We start from the raw sequence: 11476 nt of genomic DNA, 5'->3' as shown, positions 1-11476 counted from the left end.
TCTCTCTCTCTCTCTCTCTCTCTCTCTCTCTCTCTCTCTCTCTCTCTGTGTGTGTGTGTGTGTGTGTGTGTGTGTGTGTGTGTGTGTGTGTGTGTTTTCTCTCTCAAATAAATGTTGTCAAATTCATAGTTACTTTGGTTATTCACTTCTAATGGTGTTATCATTGCTCTGAAGATTTATTTGACTTATCTATGAAACTACCTTCAGAAACAGCATACAAATACCACAAGAAAATCAGTCTTATCATTTGATATTTATTCCCTCTTCTTTTTTGTTTATAAAAAAAGTATTACACTAATCACCCATCTTATTCAATAGAATAGACTTTATGCTGACTGGCTTCTGACTATATCTAAAAGTGAAATCCACCCATAAGGGACAAGTATGATCTTCCCCTTGTCCACTTCTCCCTGGCATTCTATTTGTACTTCTCATATCACATTCTACCTTATATTACTGTTATTTGCATTTTTATCCTCCCTATTACATTATAACTTCCATAAAGATAAAAAATGTGTTTTATTAATCTTTCTATTCCTTGTAGTATCCACTACAACCACTTAATTAATGTTTACTGAATTGAATTGAATATCATTTAGGCCAATTCCGGAAGAACAATACAGTTCAAAAAATCTTTGGAGCCTTGGCATCCTGGTTGTATCAAATGCATAGATCCTCGCAAAATCACTGCTTTGATGAGGAGACACATTTGTTTAGATGAGTAGGCAAAGATGAGCTTCAAAGTTCCCTTCAGGCTCTGCCTGCCCATACCTGCTATGTGTAGCCATACTAGGAAATACTAGTAATGTGGCTAGGAAAGTAGAAGACGTGATAACCTTGTTCCTCTGCATAGCTTGGTCCAAACACCCCACTTCTCCCATGTCTATGTGAAAACAGAAAAGGATCAGAGTTTGAAAATAAGGGAAGCCTTGAACCACAGAGCTGTTTTGTCATCTTTGGCAAATAGGACTTATATGGTTTAGAGTCAAGCCCACAAAAATTAAAATTGAGTGGTATGTGGAATGCCCACCAAAAGCAAGAGAGAAATAACTCACAGAGACCCACCACCCCAACCCCAGTGACTAGTAAACTGAGTCAAAAAGATTATAGACTTCAACCTGAGGAAACTAGTAACTAGGGGTAACTCTATCCTGTGTTCAAGAGTTCAATTCCTGAGGAAACTAGTTACTAGGAGTAACTCTATCCTGTGTTCAAGAGTTCAATAGGAGTTAAGCATCTCCTATTGGGGAGATGAGGGAAAAACCATAGCTAAAATTATTAGGAACAAAGTAGTTCACTACACAAGTGAAAAAGAAGGCTGAGAAGCTTGTTTCCCACAGGGAAGTCTTTTCTGCTGGCTAAAATAATGGTTTCTGCCTCTTCTAAAGGAACTGGTGAGAAAAACCCTATGGGTTTTAAGCTAAATGATCAATTAGTACCTGCTCTTTCCTTGAGGATGGAGAAGGAAATGGCAAACTACTTCAGTATCTTTTTCAAGAAAACCCCAAATAGGGTCACAAAAAGTCAGACATGACTGAATGACAGAACAACAACAATATTCCTTGAGACAGAGAAAGCCAAGGATTTTAGCTGAGCCAGAACCTACAGGCCATGAAGTAGCATTCAAAGAGCTAGATCCAATGGAGGTTATGTGTCCAGCTGATCAGTATCTAATCAACCAGTATCTGATAGAAACTACACATGTAGCTAAGCAGCATCCAGAAGTGTTGCATATGGCACATACTATGAAACCAATCAATAAGGAGCAGGCCCAAAGGAAGGATGAGAAAATATACACAATATACCCAGATGGGTACAGAAATATATTTGACACAACAGGGAAACAGGAGTGAAAGGAGAAAGTAGAAAGGAGGTAACAAAGAGGAAATTAAAAAGAAGGCAGATTCAGGGAGGAATTAGTCTTAAGCAAAACAAACTCCTACCACCGGTGGATCATGAAGAATGTTTTAAAAGGAAAGAAAGAAAAGAACCTGTGATTAGGCTCTGGGAAGGGAAAAAAGTTGAAACGTGAGGGAGCTGAAAAAAATGCATCAAATCTAGATTACTAATGCTGAGCACATTCTATTTCGCTCACCATTTTCTTTGTAAAGAGGATCTAAATCCAAGAGCAAAAATTATGTGAATGAAGAAAAGCTAGAGACCTTTCCAATAAGATCAGAGGTAAAGCAAGGATGCCCATTTTCACCACAACTATTTAATATAGTACTAGAAATGCTAGCTACAGTAATGACAAGAAAAAGAAATTGAGGGAATAAGAATTAGTGAAGAGAAAACAAAATTATTATGTGTCTATTATGGTCTACTTATAGAACTCAAGAGATTCAACTAAAAATAACTGAAAATTAATAACTTCAGTAAAGTTGCAGGGAATAAAATCAAATCATCAGTGTTTCTATATATTGCCAACCAATCCCAAAAGGAAGAGACAGAGAAATCCCATTAAAAATAATTACAAAACATATGAAATACTTACAAAGCTACCTTACTAAAACCACACAGAAATTATTGAATTCAACTACATAATATCCTTTACAAAAAATAACAACAGATCTAATAACCAAAGAACCATTAATTGCCATGAAAATACTATCTAAACATCATCTAAATTACTCTACTTATCCAATGCTATACCAATAAAACTGCGAAATGATACTTGGAGCAGCTGGGTGGCACAGTGGATAGAGGTCTGGCCTTGGAGTCAGGAGGACCTGAGTTCAAATCCAGCTTCAGGCACTTGATACTTACTAGCTGTGTGACCCTTGGCAAGTCGCTTAACCCCAACTGCCTCACCAAAAAGCCAAAAAAAAAAAAGATTCTTTATGGAACTAAAAAAAAATATCAAGTTACAAAAGGTCAAGAGAAATATCAATGAAGAGAACTTAGCAGTACCCGATCTGAAACTATATTACAAAACAATACTTACCAAACTGACTTGGCACTGGTTAACAAGTAAAGAAGTCAATTAGGTACATAGTACAGAGAAATAAACAAATACAACATTGTGTTTGATAAACCCAAAGACTTCAGTTGCAGAGATAAAACTCATTATTTGACAAAAACTGCTAGGAAAACTGGAAAATAGTATGGAAGACCAACAGTTTATACCACATATTATGATAAGCTCCAAACAGATGCATGATTTAGACATAAAAGGTGACATCAAAAACAAATTAGGTTAACAAGGAAGAAATTACCTTACAGATCTTTAGAGAGGAAGAAAAGTTCAAAACAAAGGAAAATAAAATGGATTTTTTTCATAAAGTTAGGAAGTTTCTGCAAAACTAAACCAATGTGACTAAAATTAGAAGGGAAGCAAGTAACTGGGAAAAAATATTTATGGTAAGATTTTCTGATAAAGCTCTCAATTCCAAGGTATAGATGGAAGTGATTATATATAAGAATATATATTATAATATATATTCTTATAAGAATAAGATCCATTCCCATTTGAAAAATGGTCAAGAGATATAAATAGGAACTTTTGTAAGGAAGAAATCAAAGCTACCAGTAGCCAAATTTTTAAAAATGCTCCAAATCACTAATAATTATAGAAATGCAAACTGAAGCATCTATCAAGTTCCAATTCATACCTAGTGAATCAACAAAAAAAAAAAAGAAAAAAAATGATAAATCTTGAGGCTGTTCAAAAACAAGTACAATAAGTCATTGTTGGAACTGTAAATTGTTCCAGCCATTCTATAAAGCAGTTTGGAACTATACCCAAAAGTTATTAAACTTTGTATATCCCCTTCTAAAGAGATCAAAGAAAAAGAAAGAGGACCTATATTTGCAAAAACATTTATAGTAGCTTCTTTTATGATGGTAAAAAAAAAAGTGGAGCCTATGGGGTTGCCCAATGACTGAAGAATGGTTCAATAAATTATGATTGGAATTATAATACTATTCAATTGAGCTATATGAAATAATAAAGGGGATGGTTTCTGAGAAATCTAGGAAGACTTGTATGAACTGATGCAGAATGAAATGAGCAGAACACAGATAACAATTTACACAATAAAAGCAAAATTGTAAAACAAATACATTTGAAAGATTTAGGAACTCTCACAACACAATAACCAACCATGATTTCAGAGGACTCATAAGGACATATGCTACCCACTTCTTCACAGAGAGGCAATGGGCTTTTGATACGGATTGAGACTTTTTTTTTTAACAGGACAACATTGGAATTTATTTTGCTTGTCTATGCATAATTTTACAAGGATTGTTTTTCTTTTCTTTTAATGGATAGAGAAGGTGGGAGAGAGTGAAAATAAATGTTAATTGAAAAAATTTAATTTATAAACTAATTTAAAAGAAGCAGTGTGCTGCAGAGGAACTGGACTCAAATCCTGCCTCTGTCCCTAAACGTATGGCCATGGGCCTCTGTTTCTTCATCAGTAAAACAAGGATGTTGGCCTAGATGACCTCCAACGTATCTTTCAACTAATAAAAACAAGAACCTATGAATTAAATGTGCTAAGAGATTCAAAAAATCAGTCAGATTACCTCAGAATCATGCTTTAGTATTCTTCAAGAAATCAAATTCAAAATTCACAGCAGTTATAGTGAACACTGCACCTGCCATGAGGGAAAGGATTTTGAGTACTATGAGATTACCCTCACATATAATAGTTGCTAGAAAGGTGAATCACTATATCAATGCTACTAGCAGCTTTATAAGAATTGCCTCTTCTCTATCAACTCAGAGAACCTTCCAATGAAAATGTTAATTATGTTCTAATTAATTATACTTCCAATTAAATATATTCTAATTTAATTATGTTTTAATTAATTATATTTATAATTAATTACAAATATGAACATATTCATGATTCTTTAAAATAAGAACATACAACTGCAAAGGAACATCTACCACGTCCACTGGCTCACTAATATATGTAAAAAATGAGCTGGAAATGACTATGAAGTGGAAATTGATGAAGAAACAAGGAATAGAGCAAACAAATCCAAATTCCACAGTCATTCAAACAATAAAATGATAGATAGTATAGGCTGTAGCAGAGAAGTTTACTTCAGATCCATGGGGTCAGAGGAAATGTCACTGGATTTAGGGACAAAGGATTTGAAGATAGTTCATATTCACCATTCCTTTCCCCTGAATTGCTTGCTAGAGACAGCTAGGTGGTGCCACAGTGCACAGATTGCTGAGCCAGGAGTCAGGATGCCCTGAGTTCAAATTCTACCTCAGACACTGATTAGCTCTGTATGCTTGGATGAATCACTTAACCTTTGTCTACCTCAGTTTCCTCAGAAGATAATAACGGCACCAACCTCCCAGGGTCGTTGAATCAAATGAGATAAAACTTGTAAAGTACTTCACACAGTGTCTGACACATAGTAGACACTATACAAATGTAAACTATTGTCATTATGATTATCATATGTGTGATCTTGTGACTACTCCCTTAACCTTCCTGGGCCTCAGTTTTACCATCTGTAAAAATGAAGTGGTTGGACTGAATGGCCTTTGATGTCACTTGTAGTTCTAGATCTATGTTGGTTTTACTTTTTTCAGATTAGACAATTTTGAGTTTTTGACACATGAAAGGGAATATATGTGTGTATACACACATATATATATATATACATATATACATGCACACACACACATACACACACACACATTCTCCTATTGGTCTAAAAAATTCTTAAATTTAAGTCTGGTATCCCAAAGATTTTTTTTTACTCTTCTATGAGGAAGTTGTCTGATTGGTTCTTTCTGAATCACCAGCAGTATATAAGATTCTAAAATTACAAAATATCTGCTTCTCTATCATATGTGTAAAACCTCACTAACTTCAGAGTTCAACCTTTTTAAAATGACAAAGTGAAACATCAACTAGTGTCTTCCACATTTAGAGAACAGCACAGAGAAGACTGTATAGTGGATCAACTGTTGAGTGATTATGGACAACTTAAAAAGAACCCCTTCCAAGTCATCTAAGTATTAACAGCTTCTCTTTTCGCATTTAGCAAATGAGTCACACACACACCCTTATAAGGATATAATATCACTATCATCTCTAATTCTAGATGTTTCTACCTTTTAAAAAGTATAAAATGGAAAAATCAAATGTAAAAATTCAAGATATGGTAACACATTTGATAAATGGTAAAAAAAAATTATTGTTTTAGTCTGAGGAAAAAAGAGAATTAAAAATGACTTGAAGCATGAATTTAAAATTTGAACTATTCCTTTCCTCATTCTTAATTTATTCATCTGTTAAATGTATTTCTAGTAAAAAACAGGTTAAAATAGGAAAAAAAGTACTTTTTTCTTTCACTGTGAAAATTTTCTTAGATTGTTATCTTAATTCAGTAGAGAAGATTGGGAGAATTCAAGGATACTCAGAACAAATGTGTAAATGATTCAAATGAAAGGAACAGGAATATCAGTTGTATAGCATTCCAATAATTTCATGAAACAGGTATTATTTTTCTTTAGTTAAATTTTAAAACTTAAACATTGGTCATTATCATTGCTGTAAGAAAAACACCTTGAATTTACATACTACATTTCTTCTAATGATTTCTGGGTACTTTATACACAGTATCTTAATCCTAAAATATTTTCCTGGAGTAAAATGGAATTGGATTTTAGGGACAAGGTAAGGAAATAATCAAGAAACACAATGATTACCTAAGATTAAAAACTTAAGAGGGACACAACTAGGGTTAATATTGAGGGGTCTGAATTTCAAAGACTAGGCAACACTGTGTATAAATAAATATTATGTTCACCTGAAATCATCCCTGATTTGTTATCTAAAATATCAGAAGCACACTCAAGCATGCATTTCACATTATTAACATAAAGGTCTTTAAATCATTTCCTCCTTCCAATTTCAGCCTTTTCACCTCACATATTGCCCTTAGCTCTCAATTTGTTTCTTCAACCCAAATCTCTCATTTAAATCTCCCCTCCCACTTCCTGAATCCCCTTTTCCCTTTTCATCAATTGTTTCTTTCAACACTCCATTTACATTAATATAACCTAAAGAACCATTAGAGATCATCTGCTCCAACCTTTCCCATCCCCTAAATTAAGGAGAAGAACCTTTCCAACATTCTTTGTATATTTTTTTTCATACACTCGAATGACAGTTGTTATTTCTCACCCTCTTCTTTTACAGAATCATTGATTACAGGTATTAAAATACTTCCCCCAAGGCCCTGTATTCCAAACTGGAGAGCTTCACTGTACTTTGCATCTCCCTTCATTTGGAGGGCTTCAAACTGACAGTAAAATTCATGTCAAATACTAGCCAATGATCAAAATACTGGGAAGATCACCAAGCAGCTCTTTGCTGTTTTCTCTACTGAAAAAGGTCCTCATGAACAAGGACCAGTTATAATAAATATTTGATAAATTTCCATAGTACAGTGAGTAAGATCAGAAGATGTTAGAGCAGGAAGGGACTCCAGAGATCACTTAATCTAAACTATTTCATCTACTAAGGAAGAAACAAAGAACTCAAAAGGAGGAACCCACCCAAGATAATACAACTGGTCTGCTAATACAGAATCTAGGTCCCCTAATTCATCCTTTCCACAACACCATTGTTGACATGTGTGACTGTGTCCACATTGGGCACTGAGAGTGAGAGATATCTTAATAACATTGCATATATATTTAACAAGATCCTTAGACAGTATCATTCAGTGTTCACATTCAATATTAATTGATGGCAAAGATTATTATAATAAAAGATGCCTCAGAGAATTACATCCTGACTAGCCATTTCTGACTACAAAAATGGGTAGACTCTAGGAAATGATTCTCCATTCCTTCAGATGGATATGTGATAGATAACAGGGAGAATATCTGAAGAACTCTAATAAGGAATTCTATTTACTTTGGTATGCTGTCTACTCTGAACACATCAGTATTCAGTAAAGGTTTTATGTGATGATAGTGACTCCCTGGACTAGAGCAATATCCTGCTTATGGTAAAGAAATTTGTTATGAAGTGCATTCCTTGTTGCTATTCAGGAAGCAAAATTTCTGTTCCTGAGTAAAATTCTTGACATTTTTCAACCATACAGACTCCTTTGCAAAGCTGTGACATTACAGAGTGTCATTGACCAAGTGGTCCTAGCTATACTTTTTTTCCCATGGGCTGCTAGTCTTCCTGATGAATGTCAAATAATAAAATGCAAGTTAATTTCATAACTGCAGATTTTTGGTAGCCTGCAAGGGAAAAGACTTAGATTTGCTAAATTTTAAAGACATGAAATAAGAAAGTCAGATATTTTTGATGATGATGATAGCTTTTTCAGGAGAGTAGGTGGTGTTTATTTTTCATTTACAGGTTCCCAAAATGTATTTGAAAGAGATGCCAATGAATAAATTCTGGTAATATAAAAATATTTCAATCAAACTTATTTTTTAAAATGCCAAATACCTTTTGCATATTGGGGATATTCATATTTTCAAGCAATATTTTAAAATCAACTTTGTATGAGATGTCCTAGAAGTCTTACTGTCATTTTAAGCATTAGTGCCACTAAGACTTCTGGAACATTCTGAATAAAAAATGTTGAAGCATACATTGAGATCATTTTCAACAGTATCCCTAACTTTAAATGGGGGAGGAGGGGACATAGAACACTAAAATTCATTAAAGGTTATCAATTCCATAGCAGAATTGCTATTAGAAATATTCATAGTTTTTAAATGGATAAATATTGAAAGTCAAGGGACTGAATTCAGTTACTGATATCAAAATACCAGGTAGAATTACCAGGTCATTTGGTTCTTTGATTTCTTCATTTCTTCATCTATAAAATGGGAACATGGCAATTTGAACTATAAGGTATTGTTCCGAATTTGTAAATAAGTGTTGTTTGATAATCATGTCATTTATTTTGCCAACAAACCCGTCCATTGGAGGTGTAACACTTTAAAAAATCCTGTGAACATTGTAAGGAACAAAGGGAGGTGTTATTGTGAACTGATTTGTTAAATTCTATGTGTAAAATTATTATTAGTATCAGTAATTATCAGTAAAATTACTGTCATAATTGTCCATCCTTCTTTAGTACTTCATACAAATCATTACTTCTGAGTCTCTATTTTCTAGGTTGTTTTAAAGTAGTCTCACAACCCAGAACAGGTATCATAAGTGATACACAATGTGATCTAACTTTTATGGTATCATAAGGTAAGTAAATTTGTATGTTGGCTATGCAGTTCAAATCAGCAAAGATTTATGGCTTCGTACAAGCCATTGTGCTTATTCAGAGATTATCTAAATCTCTGTAGGTGTGCAAACCATGAAGTTTTAAATGTATCCTTCTTATCCATGGCTAGAGCTTCTTCAGCAAGAGGTTGCAGAAGCTACTTCGTTGTATCCTATTTCATCAAATATAATGTTTTTAAAGAAAAGATTACTGAAGAAACGTCTGAGGATTCAACTGTGACAACCGCTAGTCAAAATAAACACTAGTTAGTCATTTGGTGGCCTGAACTAAGTTTACTCTTCTGCTTTTAAATGACTATGGAGATTGACTCCAACACTTTCAACACTCTCAATTTTTAGAAGGATGCAAAAAAAAAAAAAATGCAAGAATTGGCCACATTAAATACCTAAGGTAAAAAGCAAATGGCACGACCACGTGCTTGCTACTACTTGAAACTACTTACGGAGCCACCTGTGCTGCTACCTTCTCCAGGAACGCTAGTTTACTAAATTTGCTCAAGATTTTGTTTCCAGCCAAGACAACCGAACTCCTAAAATTCCCAAACACTGGAAAACAAACCGAGAAATCATTCCACGAAGTTACAGATGTCAAGGGGGAGCGAAGAGAAGCACCCCGAGACTTCTGAATGTTTTCCATTGGCTCAAGAAAGGCAGCTTCTAAGTTTCGCATCACCACCACCACCACCCCCCAACACACACACACACACACACACACACACACACACACACTCTCTCTTCCCCTCCCCCAAGGCTCCGCGCAAGCCCGCACAGGGTCCTATAGACTAAGTCACAGGGGTTAGGAGAAGGGGCTGGAGAGGGTTGGGGAGGGAGGAAAAGATTAGACTCCCGCCCAGTGATTGATGAAAAGTTAGACCAAATTGTGTGTCGCTTACCTTTAGTCTTAAAAGAATTTTTAAGAGCCCGTGTTGCCCTCTTACTATAGGAGAATTAACTCGGGTGATAGAGTTTGCCTTCGCGAATGAAGCACGTAGAGCCCTGCCGCGAATTATTTTTAGGGTGGTCTGAGATCAGCTGCTGCCTCCTATCGAGTTTCTAAATTGTACGAAGTGCTCTCTCGCCCAGACAGACACTGTTGCTTCAGAGGCAGGAAATGGAACGAGAGACATCGAGTGAAGGCATCCGATTTAAGACCCCCCCCCCCCATCCTCCACCCCCAACTTTGTCCCAAATCTTGATTGCCTCCTTTCCAGCGAACCCACTTGAGGTACAAACTCTCTAGGGTTAAATATTCTTCTCGTTATATTTTAAAATTTTAGAGTAGCGTTCCTTTGCTAAACTGTTTAGGCTCCTTTCAATATTCAAGATTCTCACGAGTTGTATTTTCGATATCAGACACGTAGTACTGATTTGTAATGTGAATTTTAAAAAATGGAATCACTACGTTCTTGTAGACACATAGTCTTATTAGCCACATAAGGAAACAGATTTGGGACAAGGGCCATTTATTTCACTGTGTTTTCCTAAAGGAATATCCGATAGTGTGTAGGTTAGCTATGCAGCAGTATGGTATGTGACAGAAACATTTCTTTGGGTCTTGGGTGCCATCTGAGATGCTTGATTACTTTTGAGGCTCTGCCTGACCAAGGTCGAAGCTAAAGGGATCACTCCATCACAAAACTCAGCTCCTAAAAAGGGGGAGGTTGGTTCCCATGAGCGGAGTGAGTGACTCTCCACCTCTTCGTATCTTAAAAAATCCTCTATAAAACTCCAAAAGTAAACCACCTTTTCTGGACCTCCTATACAATTCACCCACCGCCGTCTTAATTGTTACTGAAAAAAAGACGATATAGGCCTTAATCTCTCCCTTTCCCTGACATTCAGGATATTTCACTAAATATATTTTTAGTTACTATACTAATTTTTAAAAGCCGGGTTCCCAGAGCCACAGGAAAGAGCTAGCAGGCGGTGGCATGACTCCCACGTGATGTCAACATCAGCCTCAAACACTCAGTGTGGACACCGGCCTCGTAGTTAATTAACTCCAAGAGATAGGTGAATGATAGCCGCCTTCCCTCCTGCGAGATTAAATAAAAAAAAAAAAGGAAAAGAAACAGACCTAATTACATCAGCCGAGTTGTACTCCAGCTCTTCTAGGGTAGGTTTCTCAGTTCCTGGGAATTCCAGGAAAGGAATTAAACTCTGTGCAAAAGGTAGTTGTACTTTTAGAGGGAGGACACTTTGCTTTTGGCCAGAGAAACCATGGAACA

The 11476-nt window shown here is 35.6% G+C and overlaps 1 protein-coding gene across 2 annotated transcripts in view; it reads right to left on the bottom strand.

The window, feature by feature from the left end:
- The window catches only part of ABCC9 (ATP binding cassette subfamily C member 9), a 194025-nt gene extending 183665 nt beyond the window's left edge, over positions 1–10360 (bottom strand). For both annotated transcript variants that reach the window (XM_027838609.1, XM_027838610.1), the window contains exon 1: positions 10142–10360. The gene's annotated coding sequence lies outside the window, so the exon portion shown is untranslated. The remainder of the gene's footprint in view (positions 1–10141) is intronic.
- Positions 10361–11476: the final 1116 nt, after the last annotated feature.

This window comes from Vombatus ursinus, unplaced genomic scaffold (genome assembly GCF_900497805.2).
Source record: "Vombatus ursinus unplaced genomic scaffold, bare-nosed wombat genome assembly UNPS02014830.1, whole genome shotgun sequence".
NCBI classification, from domain to species: Eukaryota; Metazoa; Chordata; class Mammalia; order Diprotodontia; family Vombatidae; genus Vombatus; species Vombatus ursinus.
This window is presented reverse-complemented; position numbering and strand designations above follow the sequence as displayed.